Raw genomic sequence first — 19,734 nt, 5'->3', positions numbered from 1 at the left:
AGGATTAAAGTTTCCTCTATAAGCATTGTTTCCGAAACTATTCCTTCCAACAAAATTCACATCCATAGATTCATTATTATTCTCAATCAAAGTAGACAAAGGCATATCATTGGGATCAAGAGGAATATTTTTAGTAGCAAACAACTTCATAAGTTCATCCATCTTTCCACTCAAAACATTAATTTCTTCTATAGCATGCACCTTTTTACTAGAAGATCTTTCGGTGTGCCATTGAGAATAATTAGCCATAATATTATCAAGAAGTTTCGTGGCATCTCCTAAAGTGATTTCCATAAACGTGCCTCCCGCAGCCGAATCTAAAAGATTTCTAGAAGAAAAGTTCAAACCGGCATAAAATTTTTGTATGATCATCCATAAATTCAAACCATGAGTAGGGCAATTGTGAATCATCAATTTCATTCTTTCCCAAGATTGGGCAACATGCTCATGATCAAGTTGTTTAAAATTCATAATATCATTCCTAAGAGTGATAATCTTAACGGGAGGAAAATATTTAGAGATAAAAGCATCTTTGCACCTGTTCCAAGAATCAATACTATTTTTAGGCAAAGACGAAAACCAAACTTTAGCATGATCTCTAAGTGAAAATGGAAATAACTTCAATTTAACAATATCATTATCCGTATCTTTCTTCTTTTGCATATCACACAAATCAACAAAGTTGTTTAGATGAGTAGCGCCATCTTCACTAGAAAGGTCGGCGAATTGATCTTTCATAACAAGATTCAGCAAAGCAGTATTGATTTCACAAGACTCAAAATCATTAAGAGGAGCAATCGGAGTACTAAGGAAATCATTATTATTGGTATTGGAGAAATCACACAATTTGGTATTATCTTGCGCCATGGCAACAAGTAATCCAACACACAAGCAAACAGAAAAGGGCAAGCGAAAAAGAGAGGAGAAGAAGATTGGGAAAGAGAGGGCAAATAAAACGGCAAGGGTGAAGTGGAGGAGAGGAAAAGAGGAGGCAAATGGCAAATAATGTAAATGCGAGGGAGATGAGTTTGTCATGGGTACTTGGTATGTCTTGACTTGAGCGAAGACCTCCCCGGCAACGGCGCCAGCAATCCTTCTTGCTACGTCTTGAGCTTGTGTTGGTTTTCCTTGAATAGGAAATGGTGATGCAACAATAGTAGCGTAAGTATTTCCCTCAGTTTTTGAGAACCAAGGTATCAATCCAGTAGGAGGCTCCTCAGAAGACCCACGCACCTACACAAACAAACAAAGAACTCGCAACCAAAACAATAAAAGGGGTTGTCAATCCCTTCACGGCCACTTGCGAAAGTGAGATCTGATAGAGATAGTATGATAAGATAAATATATTTTTGGTATTTTATAATATAGATTGGAAAAGTAAAGATGCAAATAAAAGTAGATTGAAAGCTTATATGATAAAAGATAGACCCGGGGGCCATAGGTTTCACTAGTGGCTTCTCTCAAGATAGCATAAGTAGTACGGTGGGTGAACAAATTACTGTCAAGCAATTGATAGAAAAGTGAATAATTACGAGATTATCTAGGCATGATCATGTATATAGGCATCACGTCCGTGACAAGTAGACCGACTCCTGCCTGCATCTACTACTATTACTCCACACATCGACCGCTATCCAGCATGCATCTAGAGTATTAAGTTCATAAGAACAGAGTAAGGCATTAAGAAAGATGACATGATGTAGATGGATAAACTCATGCAATATGATATAAACCCCATATTTTTATCCTCGATGGCAACAATACAATATGTGCTTTGCTGCCCCTGTTGTCACTGGGAAAGGACACCGCAAGATTGAACCCAAAGCTAAGCACTTCTCCCATGGCAAGAAAGATCAATCTAGTAGGCCAAACCAAACTGATAATTCGAAGAGACTTGCAAAGATAACTCAATCATACATAAAATAATCCAGAGGAGATTCAAATATTTCTCATAGATAAACTTGATCATAAACACACAATTCATCGGATCTCGATAAACACACCGCAAAAAGAGTTACATCAAATAGATCTCCACAAGAGAGGGGGAGAACATGGTATTGAGATCCAAAAAGAGAGAAGAAGCCAACTAGCGAATAACTATGGACCCGAAGGTCTGTGGTAAACTACTCACAACTCATCAGAGGGGCTATGGTGTTGATGTAGAAGCCCTCCATGGTCGATTCACCGGTGAAGGCTCCAAGATGGGATCTCGCAGATACAGAAGGTTACGGCGATGGAAATTATGTTTCGGTGGCTCTTTGAATGTTTTCAGGGTACGTGGGTATATATAGGAGGAAGAAGTACATCGGTGGCCTCCCGAGGGGCCGAGGAGACAGGGTCGCGCCCTCCTATCTCCTAGCTGCCTCGATTACTTCTTGACTTGCACTCCAAGTCCTTTGGATCACGTTCGTTCCAAAAATGACGCTCCCAAAGGTTTCATTCCGTTTGGACTCCGTTTGATATTCCTTTTCTTCCAAATACTGAAATAGGCAAAAAACAGCAATACGGGCTGGGCCTCGGTTAGTAGGTTATTCCCAAAAAATGATATAAATGTGTAAAATAAAGCCCATAAACATCCAAAAGGGCTAATATAATAGCATGGAACAATCAAAAATTATAGATATGTTGGAGACGTATCAGACGGCACTGTACCACATCATATCACTGAAACCCACTAGGCCAAACTAGCCCGCCTAGGTCATCTATTTTGGAACAGAGGGAGTACATCTCTGCACTTCTATGATTTTGTGTTGTACGTCTCTGTACTTTTGCTACGATTTTCCTACCCTATGAACCAAATGAGGCATGAATGCATCCGTGTCGACTATTGTCTGACCGATCGCTAAGCCTACCATTTTAGGAGCTTGGGCTATTGGTCGGTCGACGACGGATAAGTATAAGCGTACCACGAGCTCATCAGCCCCAACAATTCTCTTAGGTGAGTGTTTTGCAAGTACTATATCTCGCACAGTAGCTAGCCTACTAACACCAAGAATCATCAAACAAGCCCTGCTGATATGATAAACAGTTCAAACTTACATCTAAGCATGCCATATATTACATCAAAAGCTGGTGAGGATACATCTGTTTCCATAACTCGGAGAGGGTTCGCATGATTCACTATCAAACAAAAGTAGCAAGTACCGCCCACACAAGAGAGTGCACTAGCCCTAAGATGGTTTGATAACACGCATCGTTCTGGTAACTAAACACAGGGCAATGCAAACTACCCTGAAGGATTAGCACGACGAACTATTTCTTGTCATCGATCTCTCGGGTAATGACCACAGCACGGACAGCGGCATGGGAATCGATCTCTGGGGCGATGTCGACAGGACTGACCGTGACATCGGAATCGATCTTTGGGACGATGCCCACAGGATGGAAAGCGGCATCAGAATCGATCTCCGGGGCAATGCCAACAGGACGGACCACGACATCAAAAATGATCTCTGGGGCGTTGTCCACAGGACCGGCCGCGACATCGGAATCACCAAGGACGTCCACCGGCACCTGCACAACCCTAACATATTAGCAAGCACATTGCAAATAATCAAAAACCACAACTATGGTAATAAGCCATTGTTTTTACCTTGTGCAGCTCACCGGGGGATCTCATCCCTCCGGGGGCCATCTCCTCATCCTTTATGGGGGCCATCACCTTGCCATGGGAATACTACTTCTCAACAGCGAATATCTCCTCAAACTCGGCCTTGAGCCTCGCATACGTGGCCATCACAGTTTCTGGGGTAGGCACGGTGGGGCCCTTGCTGTTCTTCCAACTTTCTTTGAGGAGTTCATCCGCCAACGTCGTCAACTCTTTGGCCAGTGCTTGTTTCTTGGAGTTCTTCATCTCCATGGGTTGGCCCGCCAACATGGTCAACTCGTTGGTCGGTGCTCGCTTCCTGGAGATCGCTGTCTCTAGTGGGTTGTCCGCCGGCAACTCTTTGCCTAGTGCTCCAGGATCCATCAATGAACTGACAAACAAAAAAGCAATCGAAAGGAAACCACAATCGCAATGAAAATGGGAAAAGAATAGGCTGTGAGAATCTGTCGGTGCTTCGCAAAAAGAAGATTTTCCTTCGTTGGTACAAAAGAAAAATGGCAAAAGTGAGTAGCCTGGATGGAGGTTTTCTTCAAGAAAGAGGAGAAAGGGCTTCAATGAGCGTTCCAGTGAAATGATGGTTGCTTCGTCCAGTCCAACTTCGAGGCCACTTTACCACTGCTGGTAAAGGTGTGGGTTTTGTGATATGACGGGTCATGATGGCCACAACGGGGTGATAGGTGAGTCTCGACTGTAGCACGTCGTTGTGATTTGCTGGATGGCACACGGTCCCGGATGCTTAGATATCCCGCATGTAGATAGAGCAGCTAGTCATATAGGAGTGCTCAATATTGTGCACCGCGACCAAGGTGGAGAGGAAAACGAGAGAACTACATAATTAATGCATGAGTTTAATTAGGGTAGTTTTGTAAAGTAAGAGATACATTCCTCCAATCGCAAAATGCCTTGGTTCATGAGATTTGAGATTTGAGCCCTATAAACCGGAAGGGAGGGAGTACTGCACGCGATGTAGTCTAGTCACTTGTTGAAATCTCTAGAAAGGCAAATACTCCTTTCCGGTTTACAGGGCTATACTACTCCCTCCGTCTAGGTGTCTAAGTCATCTTTCGAAAACCAAATAATCCCAAAACACTTAGGCGCGGTGCATTAACTTCTACCTTGTTTCTTGTTTCTTGACATATCAACCACTAAGAGATGAGAGGTGTGCATGCTTTTAATGACTTGAGACTACCAAACACGACATGAAGTGGCTAGTTCATTGCATGCAATGCTATTAATTAGCAAATAAACATTGGTGACCCCAGGAGGAAATAGTGCTAAGCGCGTAGACCTATGTAGAATGACTATCAAAAAATGGATGATGGAGTTTAATTGTTAAACAATTCAATGAGGGAAGCTTAGCTACATATTCAATGACTTACTCACCTAGACGGAGGGAGTAGCAAGTACTAGTACTACTACAATAGTGGGCTCAAATAGCAATTTTGTCTCATGCAAGAGCCTAGCTACTATACGCATGCTCCAAGGCACCGCACCACGCGAGCATTCGCAACTCCCACGTTCGGGTTGTGCTGGGCTCTTCACCTCTTCGAGAAGACAAACAATGATGTTACTCCTACTTATACAGTATCAAATCCACTACTGGATGTCCGTCCTCCTCGTGCGGGAGGGACAGCGTGTAGCGAAAGATTCTACTAGTCATGCCAGCCACCACGCTCATGCGCGAGGGAGGGACACAACTTCATTGACTTACTGCTCCTTCCTTTGCGTCTATGGCAGGTGGGCCCAACAGGTGGTTGGCCCACCTGTCATGCAGCCAAAGGCAGGTGCAGTTAAGGCACCGGAGCTCAGTCCGCGAGGGAGAAGGCGTTGTAGTAATCAAACTTCTCGGTCTTGTACGAGTTGACGCGACACATCAAAGCACTGCACTCGATATAAGTCTTTTTACACATTTCAAATGGACTACAACATACGGATGTATGTAGACATATTCTGCATCGTATGTACTCCCTCCGTTCCAAAATAGATGACTCAACTTTGTACTAACTTTAGTACAAAGTTGAGTCATCTATTTTGGAACATAGGGAGTAGTCACTTGTTGCATGCCGTGACTTTACTTTTGATACGTGCATGTGTTGATTTGATGCACCTTGCCAAATTTTGACTATAAATTTAACTAACCAAATTTTCATGCATGTCACAAAAAATTACGGGGCTGTTTGGATTGTGACTATGTTTGTCTTATGTTGCCACATTATTTTTCCCACACTTGCCACACTTGCCTAACTTGAGTTTCTCAAATTGTTAGACACACTTTGGCTTCCCTAAGGGAATCTTGCCACAATTTTTGTGTCTATGACATGTGGGGTTCACTTCTAATAAAAAACTTCTTGTCTTAGGTGTGGCTAATTAAAAAGACTCATATTTAGGAACGGAGGGAGTAGAAAATATAAATAATAATGCATGTTGGGGTAACCCATGTTTCCGCTAATTTTAGTCGTGGGCTTGTTCACAATTTTTATGAGGGGGTGGTTGTTCATTTAATGGAGGGACTTGTACCAGACTTGAATGATACAAAGTGCGACCTGGCACACAGTAACACCACTTGGAACAAGCAGGTAGCTATCTCAAAAAACAATCAACAACTAAAAAAACCGCAACCTGGCACATAGTACACAATTTTAAACGATTGTTTTGATGGAGTGAAAAAGGAAACTACCCCACTACGTATATATAGGCCGGAGCCTCTGCGCTTGCTTGCTAGGGTTGCTCTATTCACACACTCTCATCCTCTCCAGATCTAAACAAGATAGGGGTGGTAACACAGTATTTCTCCCTTCAAAAAGACTGTCTTTCTATCCTCGCCGCTGGTTACATATCCGGACGTATCCCCCTCCGCCGGTGAAGGGGAGGAGGTCCAGCGTTTAGGCCGTCGTCGACAATGAGGGAGGAGACCCAATGCCGGCCGCACCGTTATCTCTGTCCGAGCGCCGGCGTGGGAGGTCCTCCGGTCCCTTCGTCGTTGCCTGTGGGCAGATCCGGTCCCTTCAGGTATTTGTTCGTTGCATATGCATCGCTGCATATGCATATGCATCATTTTCTACCTCTCAGCCCCTCTCGATCGGATGGTCCAACGTCACCTATTTTTCTTCTTCTATTGTTAGAGGTAAAGCTACTTGATGGAGTCGAATCTTGTACTCCCTTTGTCCGTAAATACTTACAATTGAAATGGATGTATCTAGATGTATTATAGTTCTAGACACATCCATTTTGATGACAAGTAATTCCGGACGGAGGGAGTACTTGGTTCAAACAAGAAATAAAGTGGGGGTGGGGGAATTTAGTATGTACATCAGACTTGGTACAAACAGGAAGGAAAGAGGGTGAAAGTAGTATAGACTGGTCATCCAACCGATCTCTTGGTTGAAAAGGGAAATATAGGGGTAACATTGTACACAGTGGTATGAACAGGACTAGATTTGCTATCCACACATAGGAGTAGGTGGCTAGAGTGAACAAAAATGGGACCAACCCATATATGTTTCTTGGATGTTTGTTTCTCGTGGCAACAAACTATGAATCACCACTTTATGCCCCTATTTACGTACATGGTGCTAGACTGCTGGTGCACCCACTGTCTCGTGCACTTATACCAAATATTTAGTTGTTCTTAATCTAATGTCCCTGGTAAAAATGAAGCCATGCCACTGTTATAAGCCATGACAAGTTTAGCCAAATGTTTTTGCGTGTAATTGTTTGACACTCTGACAGTTTCCTCTGTAGCTTTTTGTGCAAAGAGGCATATCGAATTCACCCGGTTGCTGTTGTGACCTTTTGGTACACTGCACAAAACTCTTCTTGAAAGAAGTGACTTTTGTGTTGTTTAATTGGAATGTCAGAATGGAACAGTTGGTTCATTTCGGTGGAACTTCAGAAAGGGAGATCTGTGTTCCAATCCTCATCATCCATATTGGCGCCATAACCTTCCTTTAGGTAAGAATGATATTTAATGCATGTGTTCATCTCTATTTTCCGACTGCCATGAGAAAATAATGCTATTTTTTACTAGTACACTTGTACTCCCTCACTAACAAAACCAATTCTGAAATAGAAGGCCAATCATATACTTGGTTTCACCAACTGGTGTCAAGAAAGAGAAACAGAGCATGAAGAGTAAGAAGAAGAATAATAAACAGTGCCAAGGCGATCTTGCTGAAGCCAGAGGGCTCAGTCGAGGCCATTCAAGGGCTCCTGCAACGACTACCTTACATGTGAGACGATCCTCCAGGGATCCCTTCCACTTCTGTTGTCTCACTTAATTAATTAGGAGTACTTAAGTACCAGTAATTTATTGCTGCCTAATTTTCCTATCGGAGTTAAAAAAAGCTTTAGTAGGACCCTATGCTGAATCATGTACGTGTTCATGTTTGTCTATGGAGGTGAATCATGTGGTGGAGCAGGGAGGGAATATTATTTGTGTCATAACATAATAGTGCTATTCTTTTGCGTGTTAATTTATTACCATTGGTTCAATGAGTCAATGTTTTGCGTATTGTCCATCATGAATTTGATGCTACAGTTAGAGTAATATGATGTCTTCCTATCCTTTCTCACTAAGCTAATGAAGGTTTTGTTGGGGAACGTAGCAGAAATTCAAAATTTTCCTACGTGTCACCAAGATCTATCTATGAAGAAACCAGCAACGAGGGGAAGGAGAGTGCATCTACATACCCTTGTAGATCGCTAAGCGGAAGCGTTCAAGAGAACGGGGTTGAAGGAGTCGTACTCATCGTGATCCAAATCACCGGAGATCCTAGTGCCGAAGGGACGGCACCTCCGCGTTCAACACACGTACAGCCCAGTGACGTCTCCCATGCCTTGATCTAGCAAGGAGAGAGGGAGAGGTTGAGGAAGACTCCGTCCAGCAGCAGCACAACGGCGTGGTGGTGATGGAGGAGCGTGTCAATCCTGCAGGGCTTCGCCAAGCACCGCGGGAGAGGAGGAGGGAGAGAGGTAGGGCTGCGCCAAGAGGGAGAGAAACTCATGTGTTGGGCAGCCCCTAGACCTCAACTATTTATAAGGGAAGGGGAGGGGCTGCGCCCCCTCTAGGGTTCCCTCCCCAAGGGTGGCGACAGCCCCCAGATCCCATCTGGGTGGCGGCCAGAGGGGAAGAGAGGGGAGGCGCACCTGGGTGGGCCTTAGGGCCCATCTGCCCCAGGGTTTACCCCCTTCCCACTCTTCCCTGCGCCTTGGGCCTTGTGGGGGGGCGCACCAGCCCACCTGGGGCTGGTCCCCTCCCACACTTGGCCCATGCAGCCCTCCGGGGATGGTGGCCCCACTTGGTGGACCCCCAGGACCCTCCGGGTGGTCCTGGTACGTTACCGATAAAACCCGAAACTTTTCCGGTGACCAAAATAGTACTTCCCATATATAAATCTTTACCTCCGGACCATTCCAGAACTCCTCGTGACGTCCGGGATCTCATCTGGGACTCCGAACAACATTTGGTAACCACATACAAACTTCCTTTATAACCCTAGCGTCATCGAACCTTAAGTGTGTAGACCCTACGGGTTCAGGAATCATGCAGACATGACCGAGACGTTCTCCGGTCAATAACCAACAGCGGGATCTGGATACCCATGTTGGCTCCCACATGTTCCACGATGATCTCATCAGATGAACCACGATGTCAAGGACTCAATCGATCCCGTATACAATTCCCTTTGTCTAGCGGTACTGTACTTGCCCGAGATTCGATCGTTGGTATGCCGATACCTTGTTCAATCTCATTACCGGCAAGTCTCTTTACTCGTTCCGTAACACATCATCCCGTGATCAACCCCTTGGTCACATTGTGCACATTATGATGATGTCCTACCGAGTGGGCCTAGAGATACCTCTCCGTTTACACGGAGTGACAAATCCCAGTCTCGATTCGTGCCAACCCAACAGACACTTTCGGAGATACCTGTAGTGCACCTTTATAGCCACCCAGTTACGTTGTGACGTTTGGTACACCCAAAGCATTCCTACGGTATCCAGGAGTTGCACAATCTCATGGTCTAAGGAAATGATACTTGACATTAGAAAAGCTTTAGCATACGAACTACGATCTTTGTGCTAGGCTTAGGATTGGGTCTTGTCCATCACATCATTATCCTAATGATGTGATCCCGTTATCAACGACATCCAATGTCCATGGTCAGGAAACCGTAACCATCTATTGATCAACGAGCTAGTCAATTAGAGGCTTACTAGGGACGTGGTGTTGTCTATGTACCCACACATGTATCTGAGTTTCCTATCAATACAATTATAGCATGGATAATAAACGATTATCATGAACAAGGAAATATAATAATAATAACCTATTTATTATTGCCTCTAGGGCATATTTCCAACAGTCTCCCACTTGCACTAGAGTCAATAATCTAGTTCACATCGCTATGTGATTAACACTGATAGGTCACATCGCCATGTGACCAACATCCAAAGAGTTTACTAGTGTCACTAAACTAGTTCACATCGCCATGTGATTAAGACTCAATGAGTTCTGGGGTTTGATCATGTTTTCCTTGTGAGAGAAGTTTTAGTCAACGGGTCTGCATTATTCAGATCCGTATGTACTCCGGAATTCTCTATGTCATATTGTAAATGCTGCTTCCACGCTCCACTTGAAGCTATTCCAAATGGTTGCTCCACTATACGTATCCGGTTTGCTACTCAGAGTCATTCGGATAGGTGTTAAAGCTTGCATCGACGTAACCCTTTACGCTGAACTCTTTATCACCTCCATAATCAAGAAACATTTCCTTATCCCTGTAAGGATAATTTTGACCATTGTCCAATGATCCGTTCCCGGATCATTCTTGTACCCCTTGACTGACTCATGGCAAGGCACACTTCTGGTGCGGTACACAGCATAGCATACTATAGAGCCTACGTCTAAAGCATAGGGGACGACCTTCGTCCTTTCTCTCTCTTTTATGTCGTGGTCGAGCTTTAAGTCTTAACTTCATACCTTACAACTCAGGCAAGAACTCCTTGTTTGACTGATACATCTTGAACACCTTCAAGATCATGTCAAGGTATGTGCTCATTTGAAAGTATTATTAAGCATTTTGATCTATCCTTATAGATCTTGATGCTCAATGTTCAAGTAGCCTAATCCAGGTTTTCCATTGAAAAACACTTTTCAAATAACCCTATATGCTTTCTAGAAATTCTACATCATTTCTGATCAACAATATGTCAACAACATATACTCATCAGAAATTGTATAATGCTCCCACTCACTTCTTTGGAAATACAAGTTTCTCATAAACTTTTGTATAAACCCAAAATCTTTGATTATCTCATCAAAGCGTACATTCCAACTCCGAGATGCTTACTCCAGTCCTTAGAAGGATTGCTGGAGTTTTGCATATTTGTTAGCGTTCTTCAGGATTGTCAAAACCTTCTGGTTGTATCACATACAACCTTTCCTCAAGAAAACTGTAGAGGAAACAATGGTTATTTGACATTCTATTTGCAAGATTTCAGAAATAATGCAGTAACTTCTAATTCAATTCCAACAGACTCTTAGCATCACTACGAGTGAGAAAGCCTCACCGTAGTCAACTCCTTGAACTTGTCGGAAAACATCTTAACGACAAGTCGAGCTTTCTTAATGGTGATTCTTACCATCATTGTCTGTCTTCCTTTTAAAATCCATCTGTACCCAATGGCCTTACGACCATCAAGTATTTCTTCCAAAGTCATGGATCCTTTCTCGGATTTTATGGCCTCGAGCCATTCGACGGAATCCGGGCCCACCATCGCTTCTCCATAGCTCGTAGGTTCATTGTTGTCTAGCAACATGACCTCTAAGACAGGATTGCGTACCACTCTGAAGTAGTACGCATCCTTGTCACCCTAGGAGGTACGGTAGTGACTTGATCCGAAACTTCATGATCACTATCATAAGCTTCTACTTCAATTGGTGTAGGCGCCACAGGAACAACTTCCTGTGCCCTGCTACACACTAGTTGAAGTGACGGTTCAATAACCTCATCAAGTCTCCACCATCCTCCCACTCAATTCTTTCGAGACAAACTTTTCCTCGAGAAAGGACCCGTTTCTAGAAACAATTACTTTTGCTTCCGGATCTGAGATAGGAGGTATACCCAACCATTTTGGGTACCCTATGAAGATGTATTTATCCGTTTTGGGTTCGAGCTTATCACGATGAAACTTTTCACATAAGCGTCGCAGCCCCAAACTTTTAAGAAAAAACAACTTAGGTTTCTCCAAACCATAGTTCAAACGGTGTCGTCTCAACGGAATTACGTGGTGCCCTATTAAAGTGAGTGCGGTTGTCTCTAATGCCTAACCCATGAACGATAGTGGTAATTCAATAAGAGACATCATGGTATGCACCATATCCAATAGGGTGCAACTATGATGTTCGGACACACCATCACACTATGGTGTTCCGGGCGGTATTAATTGTGAAACAATTTCCACAATGTCTTAATTGTGTGCCAAAGCTCGTAGCTCAGATACTCATCTCTACGATCATATCATAGACATTTTATCCTCTTGTCACAATGACCTTCAACTTCACTCTAAAATTACTTGAACCATTCAATAATTCAGACTTCTGTTTCATCAAGTAAATATATAGTATCTACTTAAATCATCTGTGAGGTAAAACATAACGATATTCACTGCATGCCTCAGCACTCATTGGACTGCACACATCAAAGTGTGTTACTTCCAACAAGTTGCTATCTTGTTCCATCTTACTGAAAACGAGGCTTTTCAGTCATCTTGCCTATGTGGTATGATTTGCATATCTCAAGTTATTCAAAATCAAGTGAGTCCAAACGATCCATCTGCATGGAGTTTCTTCATGCGTATACACCAATAGACATGGTTTGCATGTCTCAAACTTTTCAAAAATGAGTGAGTCCAAAGATCCATCAACATGGAGCTTCTTCATGCGTTTTACACCAATATGACTTACATGGTAGTGCCACAAGTAAGTGGTACTATTATTACTATCTTATATTTTTGGCATGAAAATGTGTATCACTACGATCGAGATTCAATAAACCATTCCTTTTAAGTGCAAGACCATTGAAGGTATTATTCAAATAAACAGAGTAACCATTATTCTCTTTAAATGAATAACCATATTGCGACAGACATAATCCAATCATGTCTATGCTCAACGCAAACACCAAATAATAATTATTTAGTTTTAACACCAATCTCGATGGTAGAGGGAGCGTGCGATGCTTGATCACATCAACCTTGGAAACACTTCCAACACATATCGTCAGCTCACCTTTAGGTAGTCTCCGTTTATTCCGTAGCTTTTATTTTGAGTTACTAACACTTAGCAACCGAACCGGTATCTAATACCATGGTTCTACTAGGAGTACTATTAAAGTACACATTAACATAATGTATATCCAATATACTTCTATCAACCTTGCCAGCCTTCTTATCTATCAAGTATCTAGGGTAATTCTGCTCTAGTGGTTGTTCCCCTTATTACAGAAGCACTTAGTCTCGGGTTTAGGTTCAACCTTGGGTTTCTTCACTGGAGCAGCAACTGATTTGCCGTTTCATGAAGTGCCCCTTCTTGCCCTTGCCCTTCTTGAAACTAGTGGTTTCACCAACCATGAACAATTGATGCTCCTTCTTGATTTCTACTTTCGCGGTGTCAAACATCGTGAATACCTCAAGGATCATCATATCTATCCCTGATATGTTATAGTTCATCACGAAGCTCTAGCAGCTTGGTGGCAATGACTTTGGAGAAACATCACTATCTCATCTGGAAGATCAACTCCCACTCGATTCAAGTGATTGTTGCACTTAGACAATCTGAGCACAAGCTCAACGATTGAGCTTTTCTCCCTTAGTTTGCAGGCTAAGAAAATCGTTGGAGGTCTTTATACCTCTTGACGTGGGCACGAGCCTGAAATCCCAATTTCAGCCCTCGAAACATCTCATATGTTCCATGACGTTTCGAAAAACGTCTTTGGTGCCTCAACTCTAAACCTTTTAACTGAACTATCATGTAGTCATCAAAACGTGTATGTCTGATGTTCCCAACATCCACAGACGACGTTTGGGGTTCAGCACACTGAGAGGTGCATTAAGGACATAAGCTTTCTACTGTCCGCATAATCGCTACTGTCAACTTTCAACTATATTTTCTCTAGGAACATATCTAAACAGTGGAACTAAAGTGCAAGCTTACGACATAATTTGCAAAGGGCTTTTGACTATGTTGAGGATAATTAAGTTCATCTAATGAACTCCCACTCAGATAGACATCCCTCTTAGTCATCTAAGTGATTACATGATCCAAGTCAACTAGGCCGTGTCCAATCATCACGTGAGACGGACTAGTCATCATCGGTGAACATCTTCATGTTAATCGTATCTACCATACGATTCATGCTCGACCTTTCGGTCTCTTGTGTTCCAAGGCCATGTCTGTACATGCTAGGCTCATCAAGTCAACCTAAGTGTTTCTTGTGTGTAAATCTGTCTTACACCTGTTGTCTGTGAATGTTAGAATCTATCACACCCGATCATCACGTGGTGCTTCGAAACAACGAACTTTCGCAACGGTGCATAGTTAGGGGGAACACTTTCTTGAAATTTTAATGAGGGATCATCTCATTTACTACTGTCATTCTAAGCAAATAAGATGCATAAACATGATAGACATCACATGCAATCAAATAGTGACATGATATGGCCAATATCATTTTGCTCCTTTTGATCTCCATCTTTGGGGCTCCATGATCATCATCGTCACCGGCATTACACCATGATCTCCATCATCATGATCTCCATCTTCGTGTCTCCAATAAGTTGTCTCACCAACTATTACTTCTACTACTATGTCTAACGGTTTAGCAATAAAGTAAATTAATTACATGGCGTTGTTCATTTACACGCAGGTCATACAATAAATTAAGACAACTCCTATGGCTCCTGCCGGTTGTCATACTCATCGACATGCAAGTCGTGATTCCTATTACAAGAACATGATCAATCTCATACATCACATATATCATTCTTCACATTCTTTTGGCCATATCACATCACATAGCATACCTTTCATAAACAAGTTAGACGTCCTCGAATTGTTGTTTGCATGTTTTACGTGGCTGTTATGGGTTTCTAGCAAGAACGTTTCTTACCTACGCAAAAACCACAACGTGATATGTCAATTGCTATTTACCCTTCATAAGGACCCTTTTCATCGAATCCGAACCGACTAAAGTGGGAGAGACTGGCACCCGCTAGCCACCTTATGCAACAAGTGCATGTCAGTCGGTGGAACCTGTCTCACGTAAGTGTACGTGTAAGGTCGGCCCGGGCCGCTTCATCCCACAATACCGTTGAAACAAGATTGGACTAGTAACGGTAAGCATATTGAACAAAATCAACGCCCACAACAACTTGTGTTCTACTCGTGCATAGACCTAGCTCATGATGCCACTGTTGGGGAATGTAGCAGAAATTCAAAATTTTCCTACGTGTCACCAAGACCTATCTATGGAGAAACCAGCAACGAGGGGAAGGAGAGTGCATCTACATACCCTTGTAGATCGCTAAGCGGAAGCGTTCAAGAGAATGGGGTTGAAGGAGTCGTACTCGTCGTGATCCAAATCACCGGAGATCCTAGTGCCGAACGGACGGCACCTCCGCGTTCAACACACGTACAGCCCGGTGATGTCTCCCATGCCTTGGAGAGAGGGAGAGGTTGAGGAAGACTTCGTCCAGCAGCAGCACAACGTCGTGGTGGTGATGGAGGAACGTGGCAATCCTGCAGGGCTTTGCCAAGCACCACGGGAGAGGAGGAGGGAGAGAGGTAGGGCTGCGCCAAGAGGGAGAGAAACTCATGTGTTGGGCAGCCCCTAGACCTCAACTATTTATAGGGGAAGGGGACGGGGCTGCGCCCCATCTAGGGTTCCCTCCCCAAGGGTGGCGGCAGCCCCCATATCGCATCTGGGTGGCGGCCAGAGGGGAAGAGAGGGGAGGCGCACCTGGGGTGGGCCTTAGGGCCCATCTGCCCTAGGGTTGCCCCCTTCCCACTCTTCCTTGCGCCTTGGGCCTTGTGGGGGGGGCGCATCAGGCCACCTGGGGCTGGTCCCCTCCCACACTTGGACCATGCAGCCCTCCGGGGATGGTGGCCCCACTTGGTGGACCCCCGGGACCCTCCCGGTGGTCCCGGTACGTTACCGATAAAACCTGAAACTTTTCCGGTGACCAAAACAGGACTTCCCATATATAAATCTTTACCTCCGGACCATTCTGGAACTCCTCGTGACGTCCGGAATCTCATCCGGGGCTCCGAACGACATTCAGTAACCACATACAAACTTCCTTTATAACCCTAGTGTCATCGAACCTTAAGTGTGTAGACCCTACGGGTTCGGGAATCATGCAGACATGACCGAGACGTTCTCCGGTCAATAACCAACAACGGGATCTGGATACCCATGTTGGCTCCCAAATGTTCCACGATGATCTCATCGGATGAAGCACGATGTCAAGGACTCAATCAATCCCGTATACAATTCCCTTTGTCTAGCGGTATTGTACTTGCCCCAGATTCGATCGTCGGTATGCCGATACCTTGTTCAATCTCGTTACCGGCAAGTCTCTTTACTCATTCCGTAACACATCATCCCGTGATCAACCCCTTGGTCACATTGTGTACATTATGATGATGTCCTACCGAGTGGGCCCAGAGATACCTCTCCATTTACACGGAGTGACAAATCCCAGTCTCGATTAGTGCCAACCCAACAGACACTTTTGGAGATACCTGTAGTGCACCTTTATAGCCACCCAGTTACGTTGTGACGTTTTATACACCTTAGTGCACCTGTAGGGCATATTTCCAATAGGTTTCACCTTTTTCCTTCTTGTGCAAACAGGGATCATGTTGTGCCAATCATACATTTTAGTGGAACTACACAAGACAATACAATGAACTGTATCCCAGCCAGTGCTTTAACTTTGCTGGAAGTTCTTGATAATCTTTCCATATAATCTCAGCACTGGTAAACAAGAGTGATTTCAACCGTACATTTGAAGTGCACGAAAATATATACTATTGAGTGATTCCAGTGAGTGCTTTATCGTCTCTTATGGGACTACATGAATAAGATTTTTTTCTCAGGTTGGTACGGGCCTAAGGCCTTCATCCATATTAGTTTGCTGTCATCTCTGTTTGTATCGTGCTACTGTCATGACAAACTCCTTTGTCTTTGCCCGTTAAAGTTTTGCAAGCTATGATAAATGGCAATGATTTGAGTGCTGAGCTAATTGGCACTGATTAAATAAACTAATACCTCTCTTTAAGCAAGACTACTATGTTGCTAACTTTACCCATTAAGATAATGAGGATGATGTAGGGGAACGTAGCAGAAATTCAAAATTTTCTACGCATCACCAAGATCAATCTATGGAGATTCTAGCAACAAGATAGGGAGAGGATGAGCATCTTCATACCTTTGAATATCGCTAAGTGGAAGCGTTACAAGAACGCGGATGATGGAGTCGTACTCGCGGCGATTCAAATCGCAGAAGATCCAATCTAGCGCCGAACGGACGGCGCCTCTGTATTCAACACACGTACAGCCCGGGGATGTCTCCTTCTGGATCCGGCAAGGGGAGAGGAGAAGTTGAGGGAGAACTCTGACAGCACAACGGCGTGGTGGTGGTGGAACTTGTGGTTCTCCAGCAAGACTTCGCCAAGCACTACGAAGGAGGATGAGGTGTTGGAGGAGGGAGAGGGCTGTGCCAGGGGAAGGGTGCGACTTCTCTCTCTCCCTCATTATATATAGGGGGAAGTGGGGTGGATGAGGCGCCCTAGGGTTCCCTAGGTGATGGGTGGCAGCCACAGGGGAAACCCTAGATGGGTTTGGGCGCCCCCACCCCTAGGAAACTTGCCCCCCAAGCCGGGAGGGGCGGCTGCCCTAGGGGAGCCGCCCCCACCTCTCTAGGTTACGTGAGAGGGGTTGGGAGGGGCGCACAGCCCCTTAGTGGGCTGGTGTGCCCCCACCCCTTGGTCCATAAGGCCCCCCGAACGCTTGTCGGGGCCTCTGAAACACCTTTCGGTCACGCTGGTCATCACCCGGTACTCCCAGAACAATTCCGGACTCCAATACCCTTCATCCAATATATCAATCTTCACCACCAGACCATTCCGGAGTTCCTCGTCATGTCCGGGATCTCATCCGGGACTCCGAACAACCTTTGGTAACCACATACTATTTCCCATAACAACTGTAGCGTCCCGAACTTAAGTGTGTAGACCCTACGTGTTCGGGAACCATGCAGACATGTCCGAGACAGTTCTCCAGCCAATAACCAACAGCGGGATCTGGATACCCATGTTGACTCCCACATGTTCCACGATGATCTCATCGGATGAACCACGATGTCGGGGATTCAATCAATCCTGTATACAGTTCCCTTTGTCAATCGGTATGTTACTTGCCCAAGATTCGATCGTTAGTATCACAATACCTCGTTCAATCTCGTTACCGGCAAGTCACTTTACTTGTTCCGTAATGTGTGATCCCATGACCAACTACTTAGTCAAATTAAGCTCATTATGATGATGCATTACCGAGTGGGCCCAGAGATACCTCTCCGTCATACGGAGTGACAAATCCCAGTCTCGATTCGTGCCAACCCAATAGACACTTTCGGGTATACCTGTAGTGCACCTTTATAGCCACCTAGTTACATTGTGACGTTTGGTACACCCAAAGCATTCCTACGCTATCCGGGAGTTGCACAATCTCATGGTCTAAGGAAATGATACTTGACATTAGAAAAGCTCTTAGCAAATGAACTACACGATCTTGTGCTATGCTTACGATTGGGTCTTGTCCATCACATCATTCTCCTAATGATGTGATCCCGTTATCAGTGACATCCAATGTCCATGGTTAGGAAACCATAACCATCTATTGATCAACGAGCTAGTCAACTAGAGGCTCACTAGGGACATGTTGTGGTCTATGTATTAACACATGTATTACGGTTTCCAATTAATACAATTATAGCATGAATAATAGACAATTATCATGAACAAGGAAATACAATAATAACCATTTTATTATTGCCTCTAGGGCATATTTCCAACAGTCTCCCACTTGCACTAGAGTCAATAATCTAGTTCACATCACTTTGTGATTGTAATGAATTCAACACCCATGGGGTTTGATCATATCTCACTTGTGAGAGAGGTTATTAGCTACCACATTCTATTTGGAGGTATTCCAAATAACTATTTTACTATACGAATCCGGTTTACTACTCAGAATCATCCAGATTAGTGTCAAAGCTTGCATTGGCGTAACCCTTTATGACGAACTCTTTTACCACCTCCATAATCGATAAGATTCCTTAGTCCACTAGTTATTAAGGATAAGTTTGACCGATGTCATGCGATCCATTCCTAGATTACTCTTGTACACCTTGATTGACTCATGGCAAGGCACACTGCAGGTGCGGTACACAACATAGCATAATGTAGAGAGCATAGGGGACGACCTTCGTCCTTTCTCTCTCTTCTGCCGTGGTCAGGTCTTGAGTCTTACTCAATACTCACACCTTATAACGCAGCCAAGAACTCCTTCTTTGCCGATCTATTTTGAACTCCTTGAAAATCTTGTCACAGTATGTATTCATTTTAAAGTATTATTAAGCGTTTTTTATCTATCCTTATAGATCTTGATGCTCAATATTCAAGTAGCTTAATCCAGGTTTTCCATTGAAAAACACTTTTCGAATAACCCTATATGCTTTCCAGAAATTCTACATCATTTCCGATCAACAATATGTCAACAACATATACTCATCATAAATTCTATAGTGCTCCCACTCCTTTGGAAATACAAGTTTCTCATAAACTTTGTATAAACCCAAAATCTTTGATTATCTCATCAAAGCGTATATTCCAACTCCGAGATGCTTACTCCAGTCCTTAGAAGGATTGTTGGAGCTTTGCATACTTGTTAGCATCTTTTAGGATTATCAAAACCTTCTGGTTGTATCACATACAACCTTTCCTCAAGCAACTCGTCGAGGAAACAATGTTTTTGACATCCTATCTGCAAGATTTCATAAAT

Source organism: Triticum dicoccoides, chromosome 2B (genome assembly GCF_002162155.2).
Source record: "Triticum dicoccoides isolate Atlit2015 ecotype Zavitan chromosome 2B, WEW_v2.0, whole genome shotgun sequence".
NCBI classification, from domain to species: Eukaryota; Viridiplantae; Streptophyta; class Magnoliopsida; order Poales; family Poaceae; genus Triticum; species Triticum dicoccoides.
The sequence above is the reverse complement of the archived record's forward strand: the minus strand, read 5'-3'. Positions refer to the sequence as shown.